At 48.5% G+C, this 10,429-nt stretch overlaps 1 protein-coding gene across 4 annotated transcripts in view; it reads right to left on the bottom strand.

Annotated features, from left to right (window-relative positions):
• The window catches only part of RASGEF1B (RasGEF domain family member 1B), a 757,783-nt gene that overhangs the window by 35,732 nt on the left and 711,622 nt on the right, over nt 1–10,429 (bottom strand). Inside the window, exon 1 of one of the 4 annotated variants that reach the window (XM_004703225.3) lies at nt 10,183–10,288. The exons of 2 other annotated variants lie outside the window; for them this stretch is intronic. The gene's annotated coding sequence lies outside the window, so the exon portion shown is untranslated. Of the gene's footprint in view, nt 1–9,848; nt 9,914–10,182; nt 10,289–10,429 lie in introns of those variants that run through there. One more of the 4 variants, XM_045284138.1, reaches the window with a different exon arrangement.

Below are 10,429 nucleotides of genomic sequence, written 5' to 3'. Positions count from 1 at the left end.
GAAGAGTCAAAAAAATAAAACAAAAAAGGTTTGTCTCCCCTCCCCCCAGGAGGCAGGGGGAGCCAGACCTGGGAAGATGAGAAAAGTCGCTCTGGAGATCCTCCAGTGGGCCCCTCCTGCCTGGATGTGCTTGCTCCTGTTTTCCAAGCTTATGACAGTCTGAGGTCCCCGGGGGGTCACGAACAGTTTATGCTCAGTTGCTCACCAGAAAGTTGGTGGTTTGAGCCCAGCCAGTGCACAAAAAGCCTGGAGATTGGCTTCTGTAAGGATTACAGCCCAGGAACCACCCCACCACCCACCACCCCCAGCTCCATCCTGCTCTGCAGTACCTGGGTCATCATGCATGAGAAGGGACTTGAAGACAAGCTCTGTGTGTGTGTGTGTGTGTGTGTGTGTGTGTGTGTGTGTGTGTGTGTGTGTTTCTCTGGTTACAGAGGGCAGTAAGTATCTGGTTCTTCATCTACAGGACCAACAGGACTCACGCAATCATTATGCATCTAGGGGTGTTGAAAGTTTGTTTGCTTTTTCCTGACAGGGTCCATGTATATATTTTTCTCACTGGTTGCTATGAAATAGCCTAAATTAAGTGATTTGGCCTGGATTTGGGGATTCCAGGAAGCATGAGGAGTGTAGAAGGACTGCAGGAAGCATCGGGTCCAGGCTGGCCAGTGGAGTTATTTCACTCCCAGCGGCCACACGTTTAAGATGGTTGGTTTGGGGCGGAAGGTGAGTGAGCAGGAGTCCGAGGCTCTAGCTCAGGGGAGAACATGTGCTCTGTGTGATCAGCAAAAGACCCCGTTGCTGTGCCATCCGAAGCCTGGTCGAATCTCCTCGGCTCATCCATGGGCAAACTGTGACCCCGAGGGTGGGGGGTGGGAGGTGGGGGGTGAGGGGTGAGGTGGCTGGACTAAGATCACACATCACACAGCATGTGGTGAACATGCACAGTAAGCTCAGCTAATGTCCCGGACCCTGCAAGCCTGCTGCCTTAGGAATATCAACAAGGTGCTGTTTTGCCACCTCATGGAGCACCCCATGCACCACAGGACAAAAGGCTGCCAGGTCCCAGGTCCTCCTCATGATCAGCTGAAGACTGAACCACCACAGGGCCGTCGCTACTTGGTTTCTGAAGTGGATGCCAGGCCTTTCTTTCTAGGGCGCTGTTGTCTAAAAGGGCTGGCGAAGCCCTTGCCGTTTGGAAGGCAGTGCCTTCACTGACAGACAGGTGCTGGCTGCCAGTCCATGAGGGACCCTCCGCTCCTGGAAGAAGAGAAGTCGGCAGAGCTTTCACCAGTGCCCCGTTCACAGCAAGCACGGACTCTTGGAATGGACGTGAGCCATTCAGAGTTCCCTTTCAAGGAGTCAGCACCTGAAGCCGCCAAGCATTTGAACACTTTGATTCTTTATTCCTGTAAAGTGGACAAGGGTTCAGACTTACTCCAATTCTGGCCCCGGTGCTCCCGAGCTGTGCAAACGTCAGAAAGGCTCGGGCCCTCCCAGCTCCTCCCAGGATGATGATTTTTAGCCGAAATACTATGTCCGGCTGTACTCTCTCACCCCTTTCTAAATTCTAACAAAGGTGCCTGCGTTTGAACGGTAAACTTCTCTTCTTGGAGCGTTATTATGAAGACAACGGCAAGAAAGTTCTGTAGTATTTATTCTCTGGGCATCTACTGCTCACAGGATTTCCCGGAGGAGGTACAATAGGAGGGGTCTTCAAAAAGCGTGTGGAAATTGTGAATGAAAAAGTAATGAAGCGTTCCCATAAACTTTCCGAAAACACTCTGGAATGCAAGCCAAGGTCATTTATCTCGGGTGAACCCCAAAGGACCATTCTACCTGGCCTGAGAGGGTCACTGAGTGGGAATCGACTCCCCGGCACTCAGTCTGGCTTTTGGTTTTGGACAGCTTATTGTATTTTTTAAAACTCCGGTGTAAGAAGAGTGGACGGTACAGGTTGTCTTCTGCTTTCTAATGAGCCCTCAGTGCTGTCGGCTAGTGAGCTGACTCTGTTTCCCCGGCACCGCCTCCACAGCACTGACTGAACCTGCAGCACTGAGGCAACCAACTGCAGAGATCCAAAGCACTCCAAGGACCCTTAGTCAGACGTCACGGCCACATTTCTCTACGTCGCCCGATAACGCAGGATGCCTCCGCTGCGCAACTCCTCCAGCTCTTTGCCCATCCTGAGCGGCACATTCTGTCCCAGGATTGTTGGGGTCACGTGGGCTGGCTGAGGTCACCACATTCCAGTCCTCTCCGTCCCCTCTCAAGACAATCCAGGACATGGAAGACTCAGGGAGTTGCAGCAGCTCCCACTTGTGTAAGCGTGTACTGCCTACACGTGTACTGCCTACACGTGCCTTTTTCTAGTCGACCACCACTCCATTCGGCCTGAGAAACTGAGGTTCCAAAAAACATCCTTGGGGATTACACATCTAGTAAGGGGCAGACGGGGTAGGGTCGCCAGATGCTAGGCTCAAATTTTACAGCACATCATGTCACACTGCCAACGACCTTCTGTGAACATTGAATGTCTAGCAATAAAAATGAAAAGCCTGTCAGTCTCCCCCAAATTGTAGGCTAGCAGAATAACTGATATGTTCTACATGTTGTACATGAATCCTGGCTCGAAGACTTATCAGCATCATAAATTACTCTAATAAAAAGGCAACACTGTCAGCAACAGCACTATTTAAGCGACTGACCTTCGCAACTGAAGCACAGTCCTACCTAGACAGAGAGATGTCAGAGATTTTTATATATACTGTTAGAAGATCTTAGTGTCTTCTAAATTGGGATCCATGCAAACGACCAATGTGAGGGGAAAAGAGGTCACTGTTTCATGTACAGCTTCTTTGGGCAATATAGGAAATAACACGGCATCTTCCAGTTGACAGTATCTGAGAGCCAATGAAGGGCAGTAACATTTGTTTACACGTGCTTTTAAGATAGCGTTCCAGTGAGAAATGTTAATGAGATACGTGGCCCAAAGAAAGTGAAGGGTCATAATGTTCATTATCTATGACTGAGCAATCTTTAACCAGTGAGTGAATTGTCTGCCTGTGCTCTGGAAAGATCCGCAGCCTGCGTAATAGATGTACTTGATAAACAAGGAGAAAGGTCAGTGTTGTGAACGAGACAGAATGTACTGTCTGTGAAAGCACGTTCTTAAACCTCTTAGGAGATAAACGTGGGAGCCTATTCCTTCTCAAATGTCTTCCCTCTAAGTACACAGCACTAAGAGCCGGGTCTGAGTGCTTCCTCAGAGCTGATGCTCAGTTCTTTAGTTCTAAAGAGCCCTGATGGAGCCCTGTGCTAGGCACTGAGCTGTGGGAGCGAGGCATTCACCCCAAGGCCAGCGGTTCAAAACCAGCAGCTGCTCTTCAGGAAAGGTGGAGTTGCCTGCTTCCGTGAGATGTACACTTCAGAAAACCCTACGGGGCTGCGAGGAGCTGGAATCGACCTGGTGGCAGTGGCTCGGGTTTATGGTTTCATTTTCAGTTCTACCATTTTCAGTTTTGAAATAAAGCAAAGTGAAGGGGTCGGGGGTTTCAGGATGAGTTTGGCTATTCTTTAAGAACAGAACCCCAATAACCAAAGTATGAGAGAGATGAGGACCCCCCGCCACTCCTGGGAACACTAGGAACTGTTTGCTCATGATGTCCCTGGGGAAGAATTGCTCAGGGTATTGCTGATCTGCCCATGGCTTCCATGTATTGTTTATCTCAGTGCCACTCGGATGCCTTCGTATCCACCGCACACCTTCTCACTTTCTCCTTTTGCTCGCACAACGAAGACTTTCTGTCTCTGGGGTCCTGCAAGGGGTCCCGAGGTGGCACAAACAGTTCGGAAGAGACTAACCTACAGATGGGTGGTTTAAACCCACCCAGAGGTCCGGTGGAATTGAAGGCTTGGTGACCTAGCTCTGCAGAGATGACAGCCAAGGAAGCTCTATGGTGCAATTCTTCTCTGTAACACACGGGGTCACACATGCAACACATGAGCAGGAATCCACTAGATGGCAGCAGGGTTTTTTTGGGGTTGTTTGTATTTTGGTTTTTCTTACTTTTTTTTTTGGGGGGGGGGGGTTTGTCAAAGGGGGGTATGAATTCTGCAGGCTCAAAATGTACCACTCTCTGGGGGAGGAAGATGAAGCTTTCTATGTCCACAAAGAGTCACAGTCTCAGAAACCACGGGGGCAGTCCTACCCTGTCCTCTAGTGTCACTAGGGATGGGCACTGACTGGAGGGCAGTGAGCAAGACCTACCTCCCACAGCCTTCTGTCGGCTACTTTTCTTCAGCACGCAGCCTGCCCAGCCTAGCCTCTGGGGAGCTGCTAGCCAAAAGTACTATTTACAAAAAACAGTGACTCTTCCTTCACAATACAATGTGTGTGACTGAGCAGCAAGTTCAGAAGCGGCAGGAATCCGCTGTGGCAGTGGCCTTCGAAGCTGGCGCCGCCTTTGCCTTTGGAAGAGCAGAGGTTTGTGGGATACCTGGGAAGCAGCAGCTCTGCTGCAGTCACTCCCAGTAAGTGTGACAGGAGGCAGAGAGCAAGTTCCGCACCTTGCGCAATTGTAGTTTGCCACGTTCATCTGTAAATCAACTCTTCACAGCTCAGAATGTGTTCTCTTAGGCAAGTAGTTCTTGGTTGAGATCACAAACCTTTCCGATCTCCTCCCACCCCGAGAGAAAAATATCTGCTAATTTATATTTACTTTCAGGGGGTTCATGGACCTCGGATTAAGAAGTCAGTGTGCTGGACTGTACAGAACTCTGGTCTTATTTAGTTACTCCTGATCTATGGGTGAAGAGGAACCACGTTCTGGAAAGAGCACTGGGCTAACAGTCAGGTGGGCTCCTTCGTAGCATTCCTGTATCTGCAGGCACTGCCAACCAAGTAGGCTTTAAAATGAAAGAGTAACTCTTCTGGTTTGGGAAGAATATTAAAATAGACACACACACCCCCGAAAAGAAGACAGCACTTAGGAGTAGAAAGAAAATGCAGACAGTAGGAAAATGACTGGTGTTTGGTTGTTGTTTGGTTTTCTTTCTAAAGAGCCAGGCTACAAGAGGAATGAGAGCCACCAAAACAGCATGGAGAAAATGGGTTTTGTGAGCAAACTGCCCAATGGGGTGAAAAGACACACAGCCCTGGTGTTCACGGTGCAAATTCTGTCTTAAAATTAACCTGGTAGGCTAAAAGGTTGGTTGGCAGACAAGATGTCTTACAGGGGCAGCTAATACAGTCACAGAGATAGATCACGTCCTCCCAGGGAGTCTGCAAAAGTTCAGCCTGACATTGCTCCAGCAGCAAGGAAGCCGGGGCTCGGGGACTGACGGGATGAATGGATTTGAAAGGCATGCCTAATGGTTTCAAATCCACCAAAGCGCAGATGAAAAGCCACCTTCTTCTAAACAGCAGACGGTGTTTGAATTAGCAAGTGCTTTTTGCACAGTTATTTATGATGAAGCAGGTGCACCAGGATAAGGCGGTTTCAGGTGACGATACAAATTGGAAAGCAGGTTGAGGAAAAGAGGGGTGTGGGGACCAAAGCCAAATCCATCCAGAATGCCAAGTCAGCACTTCCTTTAAAGTCAAGAACATGGGAGGGGGGAAGCAAGGTACGAGTCGAAGGAAAAATAAATCATGCTTTTCTTTACCCCCAATTCCTAGTTCACCTCAGTGCTGCAGTGAGGTGCTTAATAAATGCAATGCCTTTATGTTAATCACTACCCTTTCCTTTCCATTGAAATCCTGTGCTGGCATGTTTCCAAAGCACAGGTGGGGGGCAGGGGGGAGAAACTAAAGTAGCTGAAGGCTTCCCTATCACAGTTGAACTTTGAGAGCATATTTGTTTTGTGGGGAGAGGTTTGATTTAATATCCTGGAATTACTGGTTCCCAATTCCGCTGGATTCCAAAGGAACTTTGCACTTTGGTGAGATGAGTGTTCAAAGGCAGGGCTCCCTCTTTTTTTGTTTTTCACTTAAGGTTCCAGAGGTCTAAATTAGAAAGTTTACATATTACACCTTAAAGTCTAAGTCTCTCTCTCTCTCACACACACTACACAGTGGGCTATACGTATGTGATGAATTTTTTATGGAAACTCGACGGCAACACAAGGATGTTGAGCCTCTGTCTATGCTGCTAGATAGAGAAGACAACCAACCTCTGCTTTCACACAGGGGCGCCTGACCACGGGGTTTGAGTGAAAGGTAAAAATCAAGGATCTGCCTATCTGAAGCCTGGCTTATTTTGAGCCGTGGGATGGCTAACACATTATCCTCATACTCCTTTCCTTATCCGTGGGAAGCCCTACAAGCAGAGTGGTCGAAAAGTCTTTGGAAACTGTAGAAAGTCTACACCTCTGCTAACTCCCTGGAAGGAAAAGGTAATGTGTTCAGTGTGCAAACAATGAAGTCTCGATGACTCGGAATCAACCCACTCTTTGGCACATGAACAAAAAATGAGCAATTCCAAGATAAGTGCCTCCTTTGGAGCCAAGCCCCAAATGCTTACTAGGGTTCCCAGTTGCAGGGGTGGGGGTGGGGGGTGGAGTTGGAAATCAGAGTAATTTTGAGGAGGGAAGGTATTACTTCTCTCCCAAACTAGAATGATATAGCTGTATTATTTGATTTTTGTGCTACAGGCTTCCATACAAAGAGTGAACTTGGATTTTGCTTTGCTGTTAAAAAACAGTCTTTGCAATACCACATTGATGAAAGAAGAGGCTTCTGCATTGAATAGGTAACTCATTTTGGTTTCTTTGGAAGAAAAACAAAGCTAGTCCTCTGTTGTCCTGGGGAAATCTGGTTAGCAATTTATTAAAACACAAAGCAAAGTGCGTTTCTCTACATGAAATCCATTGGGGATAATTCGCAATAGTCCTGAGGAGTCATTTAATTAGTAAACATGGTAATCCCAAATCAAGTGAAAAATAAATTGTGACTCAACTACCTTGGTAACTTATTTTTAAAACATTGTAAAAGAAAAACAAAACACAGTTCAAGAAATAGGAAACTTCTACATACATTTTACCAAGAAAAATAAATGTCTTTCTCCTCTCTTCATTTCCAAGTATCTACAGCCCCAGTGGTGCAGTGGGTAAGCACAGGGCTGCTAAGTACAAGGTTGGAAGTTCACAACCACCAGAAGCTCTGCTGGAAAAAGAAAAGGCTTTCTACTCCAATAAAGAGTGACAGTCTCAGAAACCCAGAGAGGCAGTTCTACCCTATCCTACAGAAGTGCCATGGATCAGCAATGACTCACTGGCAGTGACTTTGAGAGAATAGCTGAATACATAGCTATACTTACTTCACCCTTCATTCTTCCACTCAGAACAGGGCACGGCAAGATACCTGAAATAACAGTACAGCACCGAGCTGGAAGGAACTCATAACTCATTCCTTTCAACCCCATGGCCATCCTTCCTACACTGCAGGTACAGGCACAGAGAGGGGTTGACTTATTAAGGTTTCCAGCCACCCAGGACCCAAGCCTCCTGATTCTTACAGCAGCTCTCTGCCCCCAGCATGAGGCTACAGCATCTATCAAGTCAGGAGAATCAGGGATTGCCTAGCTCTTCATTTAAAAAAAATATTTAAGCAGAACAGCACAAAATAGGATGATAGTTCTAGAAAAAATGAAGGGAAGGAGGGCTCAACACTAACTACCAAAGAACTCTTATGTAGTATTTTAGGCAATCCCTCTTTAAGACTTTACAAAATTAACAGTAGCTCTTCCATTGTTATGCATAGCATCAGAATCAGGATTCTCAACCCCTGCTCTACAGATTCTAGATTCTTCTTCCAAGCAAAGGTGACTATCTCCCCCCACTCCACCCCTACCCTCACTCCCACTCCCAATCTCCTTTTCAAAGAGGTGATTTTTCAGTGCCATTTAAATGCTCCTCCAAAATGCAATTCTTCCAGGAAGTCTTTCCAGATTAAGAACAAGATTCCTTGGGTTTCCTGTGTCATACTGCAGGCGTCTAACCCAGCACTGGGATTGCCCCTGTGTCTCTCCTTCAAATTTCCCCCTCTCCAGATATGTCTGACCTAAGGGGTTTTCTTTGGTCTATTGTACTGTTTGCCAACAGTTAATCTCAAATAGCAAAGTAAAATCTTAGTAACAGTATACTATGTACTGGCATAGTAAATAATAGTGAGCACAGATTCGGTAATCTGTACCTAAGAATATATTAGAGTAGACAATAAACCAAGAGGGAAAGAACAATAAATGTAAATGCTTTCTGGCGATTCTCTACTCCAAAAGATAGCTTGACAAACCACCTCACACACACCAGGTATCAGGTGTGGTAATATCAGATAAAATGGCAAGTGAAGCACATTAAAGGGAACAAGGCAGAAAATGTACTGTGGGGGGAAAATGAATTCTTAGCAGTCAACATGCCTAGACAACCGCCAAGTGCAACACCAGTAGGCTCAGGAGTCAGAATGCTGCTACCTCTAAAAGACAAAGGAGGGACCCACACTAGTAGTGGAAGAAGGCCAACAAGAAACTTGCTCATCCATCTGTGGCTGTTCTCATCGTTGCAAGCATTGTTTACTCAAAAGGCTTAAGCTAGAACCTTGACTTCAGGCTCAATGCCGGAGGGCAGCCCTCACCCCGCCCCCCATTCTGTAAAAAGTATTCATTAACTATATGATCGAATAAGCTGGCATTCATGTCTCACATCTGCTGGGAAAACCTCAACAGCGAAAGGTTTGTTCATTTATTTAGAAAACAACTCTTCATTTGCTGTAAATCTCATTTTGTCCAGTAAGTTTCCTCTTAAAACCAAGTACCATACACCGATTACTTGTAACCCCCCTTGTTTCTGAGCACATAGGCTTATCACCACGGTCCAACTGGGGTTTAAATGAAGACACAGCCATCACGTGTTCCGCTCTAGCTACCGCGCGCTCTCCAAAGGAAAAGCTAATTACTCACATCATCTGAGTCTGACTGTACCAGACATCACCCACGAGCGCAAAACTCCTATCCCTGGACGCTTCCCCTTTAGGGACGCATTCCGAGACCCTCCCAGAGACACTACAGACTTGTGGATCGCCCGGTGCTAAATATAAATCTACGCACACCAGCAGTTCCTGACCCTCGTCACATGGCGCTGCTGACGAAGGGCTCCTAGGAGGTGTTGATGGCGCTTGTTCACGTAAACACGCCACATCCACTGGATTCATCTGTGAAGATGGTCACATCTATATTCAGAAGAGTCGCTCCCATGACCATCTCCTTGTGCTCATAATCCTGAGCACTCTTGTGCCAACCTCCCTACTGTCAGAGGACTTAGAGACACCGCTTTTGCCGGTAGGTACTGTTGGAGCAGGGAGGGAGGCGATACACGAGTGGTACACACACACACACACACACACACACACGAACAGGTTCTCTCATACTGGCTTCCAGGAACCCCCAGCTAACTCTATCACCTGGCCAGGTGACCTGAGCTGACTCACCTGCTCAGGCAAAAGCAGGGTGACTAGATGTTTTTCAAGTTCACCAGGTGAACGGGAGGGATGAATGAAGATCACTACGTCAGGAGCGAACCCATGACTTCTGCTTCCTTAGCCCTTTCTAACAGTCAGCCCGTGGACGATCTAGCACCCACACCCAAAATAACGCCACTCTCCCCGCAAAACAAACCAACAAAACACGCACACGTTGAAAACTAGCAAAGAAAGAGACCGCAACAACCTAGCAGTGCACAGGATGACAAAACTAGAACTCAGACAAAATCTCAAAAATGGCACCAACATCGGCCGAAGCCGGACAGCAGGAGGCCAAGGAGGTTCCGGTTCGGATCCAGACTCTGCACCGCACCTGTTGGGGTCGAGACCACCCCCGTGGTAGCCCGGCCTCCAGCAGCGTCGGTTTCCTCCGACCCGGGGCTTCTGAGAGGCACTCTGCACAAGGTAACGCGAACGAGCGCTCGTTCGAGTCTCTCCCGTCACCTCGGGGCGCACCTGGCAGCAGAGGCGCGCACCCCGAGAGCCGCGGCTCCTACTCAGCGCAGCGCAGCCGAGGCGAGGCGAGGCAAGGCGCGCGGGACCCGCCTGCGTCCTCCGGCCCGCCGGGCTCAGGCTCCGGCTCGGGCTCGGTTCCGGTCCCAGCTCCGGCCCTTCCAGGAGAACAGTCCAATCAGGGAGCAACCTACCGGTAGATGGACCGCGATCCTCGCCCTCCAGACGGTGCCGCGCGCCACGAACGCGGCCAAAGGACCCGGAGCGCTAGCGCGCGGGAAGAAGACAGGGGAAAATTCCCACAAGGAGTCCGGTTCCTTGTTTATACTGAAACTACCGCACCAGCCGCCACACACCCCCATTCTGAGAGCGCCTGCCTCCTGGCCCGCCCACGTCGGCAGATGGACCAATCACAGGCCAAGAGCCCCGCCCACTCGCCCC

The sequence above is a fragment of the Echinops telfairi genome, unplaced genomic scaffold (genome assembly GCF_000313985.2).
Source record: "Echinops telfairi isolate 266 unplaced genomic scaffold, ASM31398v2 ScPeMD7_7468;HRSCAF=8506_0, whole genome shotgun sequence".
NCBI lineage: Eukaryota > Metazoa > Chordata > Mammalia > Afrosoricida > Tenrecidae > Echinops > Echinops telfairi.
This window is presented reverse-complemented; position numbering and strand designations above follow the sequence as displayed.